Below are 19,271 nucleotides of genomic sequence, written 5' to 3' on the forward strand. Positions count from 1 at the left end.
ATTTTTGTGATTTTTGTTTGTTGTTGTTTTAATTATTATTTCTGTCCGTGGTGTTAGAAAGTTTTACAAATATCAACCCTTACATTTTCCTGTAATACATCAAGAAATTGTGGGGAAATTGATGCCACGTTGTCGTTGTCCTGCAAGTGCTAGGTGTTTAGAATAGCAGTTAATAAAGCTACTTCCACTGCTGGCTAATTTTACAAAATATTTAAAGGAAGAATGTGTTTGGAGTGTAGTGTCTAGGATAAACAGAATTATTCATGTCTGTTGTAACAACAAACCAGATTCAGATCCTTGATTTTGCTCTCAGAATTCCACCTGAAAACCCAGTGCTCTAAAGAAGAAACTCAAAGGTAGCAAATCTTAAATTTTGCTGTTAGTGGAAACCTAGGAAACCACGGGTTTTCTTGGTGTGACGATGACCTGAAGGGTTGTGGAGGTTTGTTTTTAATTTTTTTTGTATCCTTTTATTTTTTTCCTCTCCACGTTGCTGTTTTGCTTTGCTTTCGCCTTACTCCAAAGTCACATCCTTTGTAAGCTTGAGGGCTGAAAATCCGTGGAAATGGTTAAGGAAAGTGGAACTGGTTTGCAGTTGGCGCGTTGAGCTTGGGTCAGCTGCCTTTATCCAGATCCGATCTACTGCTCTGGGAAGCGTGTGCCTTAAGTAGGGCCGCCACTGCCTTCATTCAGTGAGAAAGGAGAGCTTTGAAATGCATTCCTGCTTTTGTTGTTTTATCTTTAAACGAGGTGTTGTCATTTTTCAGATTCTTAACTGGCTTCTATCAGCATATTTCTGCTGAAGGGAAACATCTACCCCAACTGATTGCTGCTGATCTGAGCGAATGTCACAGGCATCTCTGCCTCTTCCCCTAGAAAGATCCCCGTTCAGTGAAATGCTTTAAATTAAAACAAGCGATGCTTTTAAATTCAAGCTCATGAAAAGTTTCTAAAGCCATTCTTCCTCTGAAAACCTGTGATGATGCCCCAGAATTATTATTCAACACAGGATTTTTTTTTCACTTTATTTTTTTTACCACATTCCTGAAAGCTATTGATGAGATAAGATCTTCACCCAGCTGTTTCAGGAATTCTTCCAGTTTAATTTAGCCTCCCAAACTGTGATTTCATCACTCCAAAGGATCCATTAGGATTTGTTTAGTTTTAGTAGTGTATGAAAAGCAGTAAGTACCATTCTGAGAGGGGGGAAAATACTTGAGCTGAAAAGGACCGAAAGGAAAACTGAACTTTCCATTGGAAAAGTATCAGGACAAAAGCTATTTTTTGACCAACTTCATCCCTTTGAGTCCTTAATACAGGAACTGAAACTGTTTAGGGCACGGATCTCAGCATGAATTTACCAAAGTAGGTGTAATGTGTATCAGATGCATGTTGTTTAGAAAGCAAATTGCTATCATTTTTATATAAGTAACACATAGATGTTAATTGCTGAATCCCAGGTATGATTTAAAAGTTTATGAAAAGGTAGATAGGTAACAATTCTCATTTAATTGCCATTTTGACAAAAGAAACAGCAAATTGGAAAGGAAACCTGGCCACAGTTGCATCTTCAATAAGAGGCAGAAGACGAAAAATTGTATATAAAGTATATTACCTGCATTATAATGTATAAAATTTGACCTGACATAGATAATTCTAGGGCAGTGCTTTTGCTTATGCTACTAATTCTTGTGTAAAAGTTTATACAGTTTACAGTGTAGACATTGGCTCAGGTATGTATCTTTTTTCCTTTTTTTTTTTTTTTTTGCTTTAATTGCTTATGATCTTAACCCCACTTTAGGAGTTTGAGTGGCAGAAAGTGAGGTTCCTGTAGCGTAGATTTTGTAGGCAAATGAGCAGCTGCCAGGAGCGTGCTGGCAGCCTGCAGTGATGTGATGTGGAGGTGTTGGGCTGGAAGGCACGCCCTGTGCTCAGTAGCTTTCAGGTCGTATCGTGTTCTGATGGTATAGAATTAAATACATACCAAAGATACGTTCTTCTTCAGGTGTTACTGCATATAATATCATCTCTTGAAGAAGAAATAGTATTACATCATCTGAAAGTAAATTCAGCAGATAGGTACCAGCAGTAGTCAAAGCCCTTGGCTTCTGCATTTTGTAGGTGTGAAAATGTGGTGCCTTCCAGGGCAGGTAAATACGTTGTATGTACTGACCCATAGCACGTCTCTGTAATTTAAGAACAACTTAGAATGAAGGTTAGATTTTTTTAGAAGGCAGAAGAAACACTTGGCATGCCAACTTTTGACCTCTTTATGGACTTTTAAAGCCCAGATATTCATATTAAAAAGATCTCGGTAAAGTTCCCGAGTATCACGTGTGTAGTATGAAATTTCACATTGAGAAAGAATGAAAACTTGCCTGATGAAGGTTTCATGTCAGTATTTCTGTTGACTTGCAGAAGATTAGATAACTGCTGCTAGCTGAAAAACACGATGACTTCAACATTAACGTAGGTAATGATGATGCTAGAGAAAAGTGGCGTTGCTCCTGCAAGGAGGTACCCCCAAACATATTGCTAATCCATTCATGTTATGCAACTGCAAACTGAGTATCTTCAGTGTAGCAAGTTAGCAAATCACTAATTTAGAAGATGTTAGTTTAAAAAAAAATGCCAATAATTAACTGATTTTGTGAACTGTCGTGAATGGTATTAAGACTGTGGAGAGCCCTCATACTGTATCTGCATGCCTCAGATCCTGGGGAAGAAAAAAGAAAGGTTGTTTTATAATGTCTTCTTTTAGAAATAATCGAATAAAAACTGCACCAGGCCCCTTGCTACCAAATATTTTTCTGTGTTTTGTTTGTTTGCTTCATACTTGGGCTACTTTCTAAGGCCTTTCCAGTGCGAATAAAGTACTAGTGCATGCAGGAAAATGGCAATTTTCATGATTTTTCTTGAATTGTCATGGACTGAAATTTGAAAATCACTTCAAATCTCAAAAAATATGTGGAATAGTATTCAAAATGTATCTGTACTTATTTAGTCCTTTTTTTTTTTTTTAAAGGCCTTGTATTTACAGCGTGAGCAGGGTATTTACACTTCACTTTGGCGGCACATAACGTCTCGTAAAATGTTTGCTTTGTTGCCCTGCCTAGGACATGAGGAAGATCTTTCTAGGTTCTTACTATCAAAATAAGTCACTGCTTTAGGATGATGCACATTTTACAAGAAAGCTTGTTATTTCCAACTTACCTGAAAAAAAGAGGTGTCCTGTAATGGCACTTGGACCATTGGAGGAGGCCAGGATGAAGCAGGTGAACCTGAAGACGAACCTGTGCTGGTTTGGGGCTCAAGAGGAGCGCAGAGAAGCCACGTTTCTCTTTGCTTTTCTTTCCCCCCTGAAGCAGGCTCTCCAAACACATGCTTAATGTACAAAGTCATGCTGTAAGTACTTCTGCAGAAGAGCAAAGTGCAGCTAATCAATGATGAAATGCTTTCCAACTAGAAATACTTGGCCTAAAAGCATCTCTTCCAGTGAAGGAGGGCGTAGCACCTTCCAACGGGACATGGTTGTCTCTTGTATCTGTACACCTACCCGGCTTATTTGCTAGTCCTGCCCAAGGTAGGTCTTTTTTTTTTTTTTTTATGGGCATGTGAGGGAAATCTAGAAATTCAAGGGCCAGAAGGGACAGCAGTGGCAGGTTTCTGACCCTTTGGCATGCAGATCATGGTGCTTTTTGCAACCCCTGGGTTGGAGCTTGCCTCATCAAAAGCTACTCCCTCTTGTTTCATTGCCTAGAAATGGAAATATACACACTGTTTTACCTAGAAAACTGTTTCCATGTTTAACTACCTTTAATAGTAACTGCTTTTCATATGAAATTAGTACTGTTTTACCTCTCACCTAGATGAACTTCTCTTTGCTGAGCTCTGGAGGAGCGGCTGAACCCTAAGCAACCGTGGTTCTGGTCCGGAGGATTACCCTGTTGACTTGAGGGCCTGACTTCCTCCTCCACGATCCATCCTAAATGCAGAACTAAATTTGTAAGGAGCTAAAACCATTCAGCCTCTCAGCCGAGGAGCAGAGCTGGGAGGCATTGTGGTGGGTGGACCGAAAGGAAGGGAGGAGAGGGGCTTGCAGGGCTGTGGGTACAGAGAGTGATCCTTAGAGCAAGCTCTCATCTAGGTTCAAGTCCATGGAATATTTAGGATAATGGGATATATTCACTGAAAGGAGAAAAAAAAAGTATAAAGTACTTACTGGACTGACAGGATAGTAAATTTAAATAGAAATTTATAAAACATGAACCTAGGATTGAACTATATGTTTTAGCATTGAACTAAGTGTGATCGTTTAGTGATGATGAACAGGTGATTTTAAAGGAGACGTTTAAGGATAGAGACAGTGTTCATAAGCAATTATTTAAGTCTGAGTTAGGTCCTGGCTCTGTGGAAACTGATGGCAGGACCAAAAAAGCTTTCTGGTTACACTCTCCAAGTACAGCGCTGTATTGATTCAAGCGTGCTTCTGGGTAGGTGTCTCGTTGGAGATCCCTGGTCCTTCCTTTGGGTTTGACACCCTTAGATGTTTTTTGCATGTTTTGTAATGCCAGCTGGAGGCTACAGATTCCATATTAGCTAAATTTTTCTTATCTGTCCCTGAACTCATCTAGTATCGTGCACCTGTACCAGTGGCAACCTTAAGGAGCAGTGTCTGAACACCGAATGTGTCTGTCAGTCATTTCCATGACTCTGTTGCTGTAATAAAAGATCTAAACACACACATATATACAGGGGGATATTCAGGATGTTTGTAATGGGGTTCTTTTGAGAAGAAATAGGGTTCTTTGGGGAAGATTTTCTAGAGAAAACGTGGAATTTTGAGCCCATTTTTCTGTAATTTCCGCAACTTGTAGTTCAAATGCAGTGCTGTATTTTGAAATGTAAATGTTGAACTCCGAAGCCTGTATGCTTTTTACCTTTGACATTCTGTCCCTGCTTCATACAGAATGGTGTGGCTAGCTGTTTACCTAATTAGGTCGGTTTTATTTTTTTTTCCTAAGATGCAGCTTTCGATAGGCTTCCGATACGATGTCTTTGGATATATTTTGACAGGACTAGAAGATTTGAGGCCTTTGGCCAGTCCTTTTCAGGAATCAAACTGTCTCTTCATCTGTTGTTTCGGTGGCTCGTGCATACAAGTCCAAAAATGGCATTAGAGATTTGGGATGCGGGAGGAGAGCTCTCCTGCGCGTCTGGCAATTCACTCAGTTAGTTTACTCTGATCCATGCCGGTGCCAAAAAACAAACCTCTTATTCATCAGGAGGGATCCACTCTGCGTGAAGGACTGCTTGGATGTTTCACTAGCGTGGCGGTGGGTTTAGCATTTGATGGTAGGACATCAACAGCTCGTGCTTCTGTGAGAGACGTTTCCGTGGCGTGGGTGGCTCGACGGCCCGCGTTCTGCCAGGCTATTGACAGGATCGGCGTGCTCATTAATCTGTTCCCATTTTGCAAGATACCAGCGTCTATTCAGCAGGAGATGAAGCTGAGAAAATCGATTTGGGAAAGCTTGCGTTTGTCAGATGTTTAGAAGTTACCAGGTTTTGCAGCTCTGAATGTTTTTGGTGACTCTTGCCCTTACCGCAGGTACTACCTGGTGGCAAGCCTCAAGAATGACTTGGGGAGCATAGCAATTCCTCTGCTTCCATCTTTTGTGCAGCCTTTGAATATAAAGCTAAACATTTAATGTGCTGATAACTTCACCCCGTTAAAAGCAGGGTACCCTGGCTGTCCGTAGGTCGTGCCTGGGATGGTTCAAGAGGGGGAAGCATCCTCTGGGCTGCAGCGATACCGGCCCAGCACATGTGAGTCCTGCGTGATGGATGTGATACTAGGGCAAGGCAATTACTGGTGCTAGGAGTAAGAGACTTACTGGGTTGGAGGAAATAGACTTTCAGCTCGCTTTGCACAGTTTGAAGAATTGTTTCCTGTGCTAAAGGAGGTGTGGCTGGCAGTCCGGGGGGAGAAAGGAGGAGCACAAGTCTGGTGTTTGCACAAGCACTTCACAAACGCCTTACCTTGCCATAATACACTGTGAGGTCTTGGTGCTGGCCTCGTTTCATTGGGCTTTTTCACCTTGTAAGCTATTTAAGCTTAACATCTTTTTGTTGAAATAAAATCGGTGTTCCTGACAGAGACCTGGTAACTGTTAGGATGCACCTTCACAGCTCTGTCACTTGTTGTGGGGGGAAAAAAATCATGTTTAGCATCACTGTTTAAACCAATAAACTAGAATAATTATATTATGAAAGTATAGTTTATATATACATTATAAATATATAGGTTTTCAAATGTATTTATAAAAACGATAATAACTACTTAATGGGGAAAAAAGGAGACTGCATGAGCTGAAAATAACATGCCCTCTGCCAACCAACGGAGAGCATATGAGGTTGCACATGTGCAAAGATCAGGTGGTGCAGCCTCGATGCAGTCCCACAGCTTTCTGTATGCTTTGAGGTGTATGAAAGTTACTGGAAATACTCTGTCCTCCGGGAGAGCAGTGAAGGGGAGATGTATGAAGGGGCAGGGAGAGCTGAGTGGATCCTTGTGTCTCACATCTGCAGTTAAATCTTCAGATTTTAACAACCCTGTTGTCCTGTCATCCCCTGATCCTTCTGTTTTGCCATGGTGGTATATGCTGGAAAGAAAACAAGCCTTGCTCTGGGGTGCTGCAAATGAAACAATAGCACGAGAAGTCTTCATGGGTTTCTTGTAGATCTTGCTCAGTTACAGAGAACACACCAATTGTAAGTCAGCTGTCCCAGGAAATCAGCACTGGTTTTAAATGTGTGCAAATTGAAAACAATCTCTGGCAGAACTTCTTGTGCTAAAGCCAGCTAAAAAGAAAGAAAAAAAAAAAAACAAATTGATAGGTTTCAAAGTTGACAACTGTGCTTAAGTGCTGTGCCTGTAAATCACTGAATAACTTCTCTTTTGATAGAGCAGCTACTGTATGTAAAAGTACAAATAGTGCCTCTGCAATAATGCAAAATACCTGAAATCCTGAATTGCTTGCTAAGCTCGCAGCGCCGAGTTACTAAAATACAACCTGATGCCATGTATTGCCATTCAGCTTAACCTGAGGTGGTTCCATGCATGTCAAATAACTTAATGCCAAGGATATTCAAAATTCATGCAAAACTTGATGTCAGTGTGTGTGACCTCGATTCCGTGGTAGCATAATGTGTTAAATTATCTTGCTTTAGTTCCAAAAAGCTTCATCATGAATTGAGTTTTTAAAAAGGGCTACTCTACAGCCTTCACTAATAATAATTTTTTAAAAATTGCACTATTTCAGTTTTTCTCTTTGTCTTAGCTTCCCAGAACTCCTGTGTCTCAAACTGGCCTTACAGTGTGAGTCCTTGCCCACCTCTGTAGCTTTTGGAGCAGCAGTCTTTGCTCTGAAGGTGTGCTGGATCTATTTGTCACTGCGATTCGTCCCACTTAATTGCATACGTGGCAGTCTCCATGTGGACTTTTATTGCTGATGGCACAAAAAAAAATTGAAAGAAGATAATAAAATAAACTTATGTTCCTTTTTATTGGTTTTATGTGTTCTCTACTCATAAATGGCATCTGGAAAGCATGTTACAGAAACACATTTCCACCAAACACATTGGCAAAATTGATGCAGACACGCTTAATGGTCTGTAGTTAGTAAAGTTTAAGAGTCTGGGGTTCAGATGAGAAGGGTTTCGAAGACCAGTGTGAAATCTGACCACTTAAAGGACTTGTTCTTTAGTACTTTTCCATAAAGTTTCTGTTTCCAGCTTTGAGACCTGTTGCAAATGCCCAGGCTACCGTTCACTGTACAATTACAACAGATTTACCGTTTACTGTGGGATTTTGTGCTTGGACTAAATCAATGAATGAAAAGGATAAAGCAGAAAGGTGAGTTTACTCTGTGCTGTCAGGTTAGCTCTGCCACAAAACCAGTTAGTTATATCATGAGGAAAGAAATACAGATACAAAATATTCTGCTACATGGGTATAACAGCAGTTCCTGATGCTAACGTGAGCATTAGGGCACAGGAGTATTGCTGTGCAAGTGAGTTCATGTTTTCTGTAGGTAAGGCTGGAAAAATAAACAAAAAGCGTATTTAAAGAAAATGCTTACTTTAAACTGCTTGTTTTTATCTGTTCCCTAAAATACTTGCACATGCCACAGTACAAACTGCTTTACCATAGCATACGTAGTTGGTCTGAGCTCCAGCAGTTGCAGGCAAGCCACTTGAATGGCTCCTTTTACTACAGTTCTGTGTGCTTAGGATAAATTCTTACCTTGCATTTACCCTGCGTTTGTAGCTGAGCCCTCGTCTGCTTAATGAGGATCTAGCTGCATGAGTAGATTTGTAATATTGCTAGAGACATGAGGACATGTTTATAGTTCAAAAAATAAATAATTCAGGAGGCTGGTTTTGGTTTGCATTGAATATTTGGAACCGTACTTAAAAATGACTAATTTGGTTATTTCACTTAGTGACAGCTAACTGTTACCTCCTTAGAGCATTCTGACATTTTTGGTAAGTTTCACATTCTGTAATGTGGCTTGGTTAGGCATTTCAAATTATAATGACACATCTGGATGCTAATTTTAATAGTGCTTGTGCTGGTACTTTAAAAGTGCATCAGAATTCACTTCTAAATCTCCTCTTCAACTCCAGTGCGAGGTGAGTCACTTTCTCCCGCACTGAAGCTTCTAGATAAGACACGTTGCTAGAAGCATTCAGGAACATAATTCTCAAAAAGCTTGTAGCTGCTGGAATTCAGGAATGAGCTATATGTTGTTATTTCTACCTGCTAGTTCAGGACGTCAAAGAACGCATCGATGTATCTTCATATAAAATGGTACGAGGCTGCTAGAAAGTTTGGATGCTGTACGGCAGAAAACTTTCAGTTACAAGGGAAGTCGGGGTGTAATTGCACTTGCATTCAAGCCAGCAGTTCTATGGAAAAAGCTGTTTTCTGTGCTGGCCGCTGTTCCCACACGTGCACCACTTCCTTCTGCTCCGCTGCCGTTGGTACAACCGCGGGGCAGCCCGAGCCGGAGGGACGCACGCTGCGAGGTGAGCGCCGTGTGAATGGCATCAGGTCGGAAGGCTTGGGGTTTTTTGGGGGGTTCTCTGTGTTTCTTTGCTTCTTCCCTGATCCACTCCACATCCAGAGCAGTTCTGTGCAAAATCTGGTGGCCCACCGGGTGCCTCACTGTGCTACCTGACTGAAGGTAGCACAGTAGACTGGAGGGTTGGCAGACCGAGGGCATCAAGTACTGCTCCCAAAAACGTGGTGAGTATGCTCTGATAGCTGTAAACTTAAAGCAAGTTGGCATTAAGGTGAAGATGGGCTTTGGTCCTTAGGCTTAGGCTCACAGTTAATACCTCAGCACTTGAACTGAAACCTTTTTGTCTGCCAGATCAGTAGCTGCCAGGGGATCTGATTGTCTCGTTGATTTCAATCTAGCCTAATTCAGGAGGAATTTCAATTTTTTTCTCCTTGAATGGTTGTCTCAGTAGTCTCTTTGGGAAATGACTTCTGTCAGGTGGAAGCTCCCATCAGCTCCTTCCTACCTGTGGCCATTCCTTGGAATCAGGGAAGCTTTGCAAGTCCAGAAGGGCCAACAAAAGCTTCAGAGTCAGAAACCTTCTGATGGTGAGGCCAATTTCAGTGTTAAAACATGCTGAGAATGAGGGATCTGGGAAGTTTATGTGGTGGTTTCTGTGAAGAAGGAAAAAAAAATATTCCTTAAATTCGACCAGCTGACATTGTGTAATTCGCTGCTCTTAGATCCATACAAAATTGTCAGGCTATACTGCTGTTACACTGACATTTTTTAATTACTAAATTAAGATAACTTTCAGAGCAATTAGAAGTGTTTAACTTCTGTTAATGACTGGAGGCCTTAAACAATTCAAGTCTTTCCATTTTATGGTAGAAGTTGCTCTGGATTGAAAGGGTTTCAGTGGTAGCAAAAGTTTCACATAAAGTCTTGTAATAACAAAGGAAACTCGTCTGTTGAATGCTACTAAAAGTTTTGTATTTGGGTCTGTTTTCTCTGCATGCTCAGTGAAAAAGCTGGCTAACGTGAACCTAGTAAAATTCATTTGTTAGCTACTCTGAAACATTTTTCTTGGTCTTCATATGGCAGCATTAATACAGCCGGTCCTTGAATGAATGCTTGATGAAAACCTTTTTTGAAGCAAGGAACCTAATGCACTTTATGTTTTGAATTTATATTGTACGGTTGTATCTCTGATTTTTTTATGGATTTTATTTCTTCTTGCAATAGTTTTCTGTACTTTAATCCCTCAATATCTTTTTGTGTTTCATTTATTTTTTTAAAATCTGTTTTTTTTACCTACTCCTATTGTTGATTTACTGTCCTGACAATTTTAAGTGCTTGTTTTTACTGTCTCTTTTGTTTCTCCTCTAATACTTTTAGAGCAGACTTGGGATAAAAAAATGCATTGGGTCTTGCACAAGTGTTGGGGGTTTGTTTGCATGGGGGCATTGCTGAGGTAATTCTTTCTAGCTTAGTTTTCATCCTCTTTCCCCAGAAGCTACTCAGTTGTCTGAGCAAACCAAAGGGATAGTAAAGTTATGATGCTCGCTGATACAGTTTCCTGGAAATCACTTAACTTTTTAAATGAAATGCTTTTTCCTTTGTGTTTTTTGTTTGTTTGTTTGTTTGTTGTTTGTTTGTTTTGTTGTTGTTGTTTTCATTTGCTTTATGAGTAGCTGGCACTTCACAGTACACAAAAACCTTTAACTTTTAGCATGGGAACCCACCTTGTTTTTTCTTGTCGTTGAATTTAGGCACTGGGACAGGTTGCCCAGGGAGGTGGTGGAGTCACCGTCCCTGGGGGTGTTTAAGGAAAAGTTGGACGTGGTGCTTGGGGACATGGTCTAGTGGGTGACATTGCTAGTAGGGGAATGGTTGGAGCAGATGATCTTGGAGGTCTTCTCCAACCCTAAGGATTCTGTGATTGCTCAGTGTGAAAGTAGCACAAAGTTTTATGAAATAAAAATGATTGCTTCCATTTTACATAACAAAGTGCCAACCGGGCCAATAAACCAGTTACATGCCTTTTCTCACTCTTCTTGAGCCTGAATAAATCTGTTTTATAAAATATTGCAGCAAAGTAGGAATTAGAAGACATAAAGCTTTTTATTGTAGTGATCTGCAAACAGAAAATAAAATAAAATAAAATAAAATAAAATAAAATAAAATAAAATAAAATAAAATAAAATAAAATAAAATAAAATAAAATAAAATAAAAAATCTGTTGCCAAACAAAGGTTTGAGTGCAAAGGGATGCAGGGGCCATTTGTGCGGTGGTCTTGAAATTCCTGTCTTGTTTCCTGGGATTAAGAACTGTGTTGCAAATGTTCTTATTGTCTCCCCAGTAGTTTTACACCAACTTTTGTTAAGTATTGCAAATGTTGAGCACACCCTTGAGTATCTTTTTGGGGTATTGAACTAAGCATGAGAAGCTAGTTAACTTAGAGCTGTGACATGATTCTTATGGTCGGCCTGCTCTAAGAAACGCCTAATGTAATGCTTTGTCTCTGTCAGCAGTAGCTAATACTGCAGTGATTTCCACCGAGTTTGATTTTTTTCCAATTGCAAACCACTGTAATGAGAGAGCCTTCCAGAACGTGAGCAGGGCCTGGTGTGGAAATACCACAGCTGCCGCTCGAGCCCTGAAGCACCCTGATGTGCTGCGTCCCTGGGGCTCTGCCCTTAGTACTTGTGTCCTCGTAGCCCTGAACATAGCAGGAGGGCACCCTGCTTTAGGAAGCCAAAGCTGGCAGTGTCAGGAGCAGTGTCACTCGTCAGATGGGTATGCTGAAGAGCCCTGCTTTCTGCCTTCTCCATTGCCGGTTGCTTGGAGATGTTCTTTGATGGGGCTGGCTGCTTCCTCAGGTCGTCAGAGCCAGCCTGGGAAGGATTAGGGAGCAGCCTGGGAGAGCTGCCCTCATTCTTGCCTTACAATCCCAAAATACCAGCTTAGGTATGTCTGCTTTTAGGTTTTTAACAGGAGTCTAGTGACTAGAAATGCTTCCATACCCATCAGTTGCTTAAGCTGCCTCTGCCCATGCCTGCTGCTGTACTCCACCAGCCTCTGCTCTCTGGTTACATCTAAAGTCTCCAGTTACATCGAACAGCATCAGAAACCTCCTGGCAGGATGGGTGCACACTTTCCTTTTCGTGTTCCTCTACATTAGGTGGTGACTGAGGGAAAAAAATTAAACTGGAAGAAATTTTTCCCTCATGAAACTCTGTAGAGACACTAAAGCAATGGAGAGCGGGTTAAAGTGATGTCAGGGTGAGAGGCGTTCCTCACTGAGGAGACAGGGAAGAGTTTTTCATGTTTGCACTGAGTACAGGTCATCCTCGTGATTACATCTAAGAGCAAAACTGTGGTGAGGAGGAGAAATGGTGGAGGAACAAGAGGAGCTGGTGGTGGAGGCTGGAGCCGGCTGCCGGAGGAAGCCCTGAGGCAGCACAGCTGCTTGCTCCTGGCTTACTCCTGTCAGGAGCAGGCCGGAGGACCTGAGGTACGCCAGCAGGCTTGATGGTTTCTCTGTACGTCTCTTAATGACGTACTCGAGAGCATGGTTTTCATGCCCTGTCCAACACATCATTCTCCAAAATGTTTGCTGAAAGGATTTGGGCAGGCCTGTGGTGATGGCTGTTGCCCTGCACCGCAAAATCCTTCCCCGAGCCACCTTCCAGAGCGGCCTCCTCACTGGCACTGTGGGGTTTCTGTGGCCTTTGCCATCACTTTCCTGTGGAGAATGTATTTTACATTTTTGCTTTTCTTATCCGCTGGAAATTTATGTTGTCATCTTGCCATTTTTCTGTGCCTTTTTAGTTTTTCACATATTATAATTTTGATATAGATTTATATAAAACATTAGTGTTTTTATATTTCAGTATGGGTTGCCATTCAAAATGTAGTTTCCAGTGTCATAAAGCTTCTAAATTAGTAAATTCGTTAGGGCATCATGAGGTCTTAGATATGTTTATATATTAGCTAGTTTCTTGTATCTATCATCTCACCTCTGGCACTTCCAAAAACTCATGTCTCAAAAAAACCTTTGCAACACAGAAGTGAATGTTATCAGCCTTTTAAGAGGATGGGTAACTTTGTCCACAGTGACATTTAGTACAGTTATCATTAAAAAAAGCATTACGGTATTTAACATGTCTGTTTGGCCTTAATGTTACTTGCAGCAGGTGCTATTTTTAAAAATCAGAGTAATATCAGAGGAAGATTTGGTATCAAATTTTAGAAATAATTTAAAAAACAAACTTCATCTTTTTTTTTTTTATGAAAATTCATTCTAGGCTAAATTTTTAGTGAATTTTGATCTCTATGAAGAAAGAAGATGGGTATCTTTAACACGATTAGATTCAAATAGGGCATTTTGTATAAATATAGACTCAGTAGTGATCCAATGTGAATTATATTAAACTCAGTAGGAAACTGTCTATTAACCTTAACAAGAATAGAATTAAAATTCCAGAAACAGAAGCTGAATTCTGCTTTAGGAGTCCTGTACCAGGGGAGCATTAAAATATCATCCTGGTACTTTATGAATGAATTGGACAATTAATAGTACCAATTAGCAGCAATGTCAGTTTGAAAGAACTACATAGAGGAAGCAGAGCAATGAATACTCCTGGATGGTAAAAGAGGAGGCCATCAGAAAATGAGCAGAGTAAAACCCAGCAGGTTAAAACCATTACTGCAGCAGCTGCTGGAAAAGCTGCTCCATGGACTTCCTGAAGGTGCTTGCTCTGTAAAAAGTATAATGATGAAAGGATGATGCAACAAATTTTGTGGTTTTTTTTTTTGTTTTGTTTTCCAGTTATTTAAATGGTAGCATTTATACACAGTGTTCATACACTAGGGCAGGGAGCTGATTTCTTTCCATGTGAACTTCAGATGTACAACCTAATATTTCAAGTCTTGGAGAAAACAGTTTTCCCTGTGTCCAGCACTGATTGCACTCTGAGTCTGGCCCAGAAGAAAATTCCTGGTGCTGGAAGCTGGGCATTGGTGTTTCTGCTGCTGGCTGCAGTGGCTGCTTGGAGAGAGTGAGAGCTGAAAATAATCAGAAGTTGCCAGTTATGGATAATTGCACCAATTTTTTTTAAATAAGAAATAACACAGTTTAGAGAAGTTTCTTGTTTTCTTTTGGGGGGACTTGATTTTGAACAGTGGCATATCATGGCTAAAAGAAGGCACTTTATTACGTGATGATGAAGTATCAAGAAGCAAAAACGCAACCTGTTGATGTGCTTACAATGAGAAATTTCTTTCTTAGTGAGTTCAAGGCTTTGGGTAAGAGATGCACCTTAAAGTCTAGGTATCCTTTTCTTCTATTGCTTGTGCTGTTGGTATATTTATTCACGTATTTGTTTGTTGCTTCAGATGCTTATACAGTGTTCTTACAGGAACTGAGAAGCTTCCAATCTTGGTGTCAACTTTGAAACAGCTTTGCTGAACAGTACTGGAATTCTGCTCCTAAAAGCTGCCTGGAAGCACAAATACTCAGATTATTTTATATATAAATGATAACGTAGGAAAGAACATATTCTGGTGTGCCTTTAGCCATTAACTGTGGAAGACAACCCAGCTCAATACAGAAGCACGTGAGCGGGGGCAGCAGGAAAGCCAGGCTGTAGCCCGGAGCAGAGGCTGCTTTGGTTGCCTTCAGGATAGCCGGCGTCTGCCCTGCACATCGCCTCTGTCAGGCATTGCAGAGCAACGTGCACTGCTGGGAGCAGAATGCCTCTAACACTTGTCACTGGCCTTTGTGCAATTTGTAAATAAGCAATTAGGACTCTCTTTCTGCATGTCATGTATGTTGTGAAGTACGGGAGAGCTTAAAAAGTTGTAATCCAGTACAACTGACCCTGCTGGGAAATTCTCTTTATTAGTTTCTGATGTCGAGAAGTGACGCACCAGACAAATTAAGCCATGTACAAATTATTTATTTTCACTTGTGGGAAAGAGGAAGGGAATTTGCACACTGACTGGTAGAGGATAACACTGTTCCTACCAAAAGGAAAAGAACTTTATTTTTGTCTTCTTCAAAAATATGTATGTTTGTTTGTCATGGAGCTTTCTGCCAGTGGATGCTGTCCGATTTTGCAGTTGGTCCATCATGAGTCCCTGGGGTGGGAAGAGGATTGAGTTTCTCTTTTCTCTTCTTATTTTAGTAAGTGCATTCGCTTCCAGATTGTTATATTTTGTACATTAAGGCTTCACGTTAGCCATGCAGATCAAGAAAAGAGTGGATTAACATTGTCCTCTCCTCATCTGAATGACTGATACGGTGCTGAGAGCTCGCTGCTACCTGGGGAAATCTCTCTGTATTTCAGATAGAGACCACTAAGGAAAGACATTCAGTTAATTCAGTTACTTGTTAGTTTATGGTAGTAATAACTATGTAAAGTTTTTGATTAATTATTATTTTTTTTAGTATTTCTAACAACTATTCTTCAGACAAAAGGGAGAAAAACACAAATTGGTGTTACACAGAACTAAAATTCTTTGGTTCTCGTCTCCATTCTCATCAGTTTCACAGTTATCTCTATATTAAATTAAAGATCAGTGAAGGAGAAAAGTAGATTGCATTTCCATTGTGGGCTAGAAAATAGAAATGCGTGTACAACAGGTATGCAAAGTAGCTAATGGAAACGAATCACAAGTTTTGAAAATGCTGTGTAAGATGAATGAAAATAATTTTTAAATTATTCATTTAATTCTCAGATGTTGTCACAAAGCCAAAACAAATGGGATTGCATGATTATTTGAGAGAACCTCGAGTTTTCATACCTTTCGAGCCCAAAGCTCGAGCATTAACTTCATCAAAATATCAAGAAGAAGGAAGCAGAAAACATATTACTGTTTAATGTACAAAATGCGGGCAAATGCTTGCCATAGCAACCAGCAGTTAGGTAAGATGAGTGCTATGGCACACGGGCCTGCACTCCGCTTACCTCTTTATTACCCAAGGTTGTACATTGGAGTGATTTTCCTCATAGTTGGAAACTGATCTATTTGTCAATTTGATTGTTTTCGTTCGGTTTTTAAATTGCCGGGTGAAGATTGCATGTATGCTGCTTCTGAATAGGAGTGTGCACCTTTCCTGTCAAAACCAAGGCTTTCCGTAAAATAAGGCTTTTCGTATTTGTAAGATGTATTATTAGTGCTTGTCACTTCCTTTATGAAGGTATCAGATTTGTAGGATTTAAAGGATTGAGACTATTGACTAAATTGATGTCTCTGATTTTCCCCTCTTGCAAATTAAAAATCCATTTCTTCTTCTTTCCTGTAAATGGAAGCAAAAAAAAAAAAAACTCGACAGTATCCCTTTTTACATCTTCCCTGTTCAAAGCTGCATCCCCTCAAACGACACCATTCCCAACCTGTGAAAAACGTTGGTATGTCAGCCTTCTAGCTATGTATCACATACGTAAAACAAATATGTTGGCATGTTAGCCTTATAGCGATGTATCACAGAAGGAAAACAAACGTGTTAGTATGTTAGCCTTACAGCTTTAGCTAATTTTTAAATTAGCTTCGCCGAAAGATCTGCCTTTTCTTGTACGGCTTGGAGCTCTCATGTTTTGCAGTTCGCATGTTGCGGTGTTGGGCACTTCCCGTGCATTTTTGAAGTTATATTAACGTGGCCAGCTTGCTCTGGTACAAAAGAGCAGTACGCTTGTAGCAGGCCGTGTGCTTGTGCAAAGATGCCTTTCTTGTTTGCTTAGGTCATCGGTTTTATGTTTTAGTTTCATTTTCTCCAGCTACCACGTCTAGGAAATATTTGGATAATATACGTGAACGCTAGTCAGTAATGAAACAAGATTATCCATTTCCAGCAGCTTTAGGATGGCTTCCATCAGGTACTCAGAACACATTTTTAGGCATCCTTACCTACTCCTTGGTATGATAACAGTTAAAATTTAGAATTAAGATCACATATTTGGAATATGCAGACAGCTAACTATCACTTAAACGATGAAATAATATACCAGAGCCCTACTGTGAAGCCCAGGGAAGGAGAAGACATTCTCAGTAGCACAGTATTTTAAAGTAAAATGACTTAGGAAACGGATCAGATTTCCCTGGCTATCCGTCCCTGCGTGTGGCTCCTTCCCGCAGCCAGCACCAGCCTCCAGCCCCAGAGATTAGGGCACCGATCTAGGTTAAGACTAATCCGGCAGAAATACACAAATCGGCTCCCTTATCTGATTCTCTGGAGCATCAGTAGCGGGCGAAGAGAGGGAGCAGGAGGAGGCGCCTTGCGGAGGCCAGGCTGTGCCCTCCAACGGGTAAGGAGCTACCCGCTGGGGATTTCCTGCTCCGCAGCATTCCAGAAAATGAAGAAAATGATGAAAAAAAGATGGTGTCCAACACCTGCCATGGTGCTGACAGAGCCCAGGTGTAAGCCAGATCTTCAGGATGGGTGGATGGAGCTGCCAGATCTGCGCTGGGGAAGCCTGAAGATGCTGTGACCCATCTTGTTTGTCCAAACACAGTCACGCAGAGATAGTGTCACCACCTCTTTATGCTGGTTTTAAGAATAAAGTTGAGTAAACGGCCGTGGTTAGGCTGAGCTTGTGACTTTCAGTCATGCGTTCAAGTCACAGAATTTTTTGTAGCTGTGTTTGTTGTAGGGAAAGAAAAGAAACAGGAAAATGCCTGCAAATCTGAAATCTACGTTCCATTGTATCCAAGCTACCCTGTTATTTTAATGTTAATTTTTATATGTGTGAGCATGTGCGTGCATATATGTGTATATAAATAAGATGTTAATTACAAACACTTGCTGTCATCTTAACAGTTCTAGGTTTTTGAAGTTTTGGGGGTAGATCTCCTCAAGAACATCAAATATTAAGTCCATTTATCCATTCTGCAATGACGTAGATGCTGTTTCTTTAGCTTTAGATTCTGTGGAAGTGTAACGCAATAGAGGATAGAGCCAGTCCGCCCTACCCTTGGACACCAGTGTGTTCTTGTGGTTTTGCATTTTATGGTCGGTGAAGAGGGTATCTGAGAATACAGGTGTGTTTCAGACCAGGTTAGATTCATTTATTTTGAATCAGACTTCGGACTCTACCTTTCTTCACTGACTACTGAGGGAGCCTATGTAAACTAACTCATTTTGTTCCGTGTTTGCCTTTGTGACTGTCCCCATGGTTTTTGTGTGGTGAAGCAGTCTGTTAGAGAAGCCATGCAGCCTGTATTGAGTACAGGTATACTTTGTCTTTCTGCAGATCTTGTTTTATTAAAACATGGTTTATTTTATTGTAGGAAGAAGAGACTTAATCACAGCATAACAGGCAGAGAAACGTAAAGGCTTGAAGAAACAATACTTCACTAATTCTTTCCAAAAGTCAAGACCCACCAAAATCTGCTGAATTCCTCCACCAGTCTTCCGGATTTGAGGTACGTGGATTCCCTCGTTCCTACTGTTTCTCTTCTGGTGACATACGCATGGGTAGCAAACAGTGATAGAAATTTTAGAATTGTTACAATTTTCCTCTGAAGAAACATGTTTACGTTGTACTTGTGTACTGCACACTTTGTTTCTTTGGTTCTTTGGCATGACGGGAGGAAATGCTGGGCTTCCAGTAGGCTGATGGTATAGGCAGCATGGTTTATCTGGTGGTGTTGGTGTTGACAAGCAGTACCAACGCTAGCAATTAACGATGTCACGTTCATTTTTGGTGTTAAAGAGGATACCCAATTACTAAATAGCATTTTGTGTGACTTTACCAGTTAACAAAATAAACCCAGCTATTATGGAAGGTGAAATCATGCAGATGCTTGTAACCAAGTCTCTAAGCTTCTGACAGATTTTTCCAGCATGAAGCCCATGGCTTTGGTTTAGGATACACTCTTTTGGAGGAACATTTCTCAGTTATACCACAGGGTAAATGGAAAGAAGGCATGAGAGTAAGAGAGAGCCAATAAACAAGCTGACTGCTTTGGAAGACATATAGTTAAAACGTACCTTAAAAAATGAAAGCAAACTGGCTGAGTGCCATTCTTTTTCTCTACACTTTCCTGACAGTGCACAATTGAAAAGTTCCTGAGTTTGTTTCTTTTACTGGAAGATCATTTTTGGGGCATTTTTCATTTCGTTTCATGAAAAGTAGAGTGTCTTTAATTTTAGATACATCGAATACCATAGTTGTAAGAATATTGTATGTATCTTA

At 40.5% G+C, this 19,271-nt stretch overlaps 1 protein-coding gene across 8 annotated transcripts in view; it reads left to right on the forward strand.

Annotated features, from left to right (window-relative positions):
* Positions 1 to 19,271, forward strand: part of MBD5 (methyl-CpG binding domain protein 5) — a 129,107-nt gene that overhangs the window by 49,324 nt on the left and 60,512 nt on the right. For all 8 annotated transcript variants that reach the window (XM_084289458.1, XM_084289461.1, XM_084289462.1 and 5 more), the window contains exon 3: positions 18,364 to 18,498. The gene's annotated coding sequence lies outside the window, so the exon portion shown is untranslated. The remainder of the gene's footprint in view (positions 1 to 18,363; positions 18,499 to 19,271) is intronic.

Source organism: Netta rufina (genome assembly GCF_964035555.1).
Source record: "Netta rufina genome assembly, chromosome: 6".
In the NCBI taxonomy this organism is placed as follows: Eukaryota; Metazoa; Chordata; class Aves; order Anseriformes; family Anatidae; genus Netta; species Netta rufina.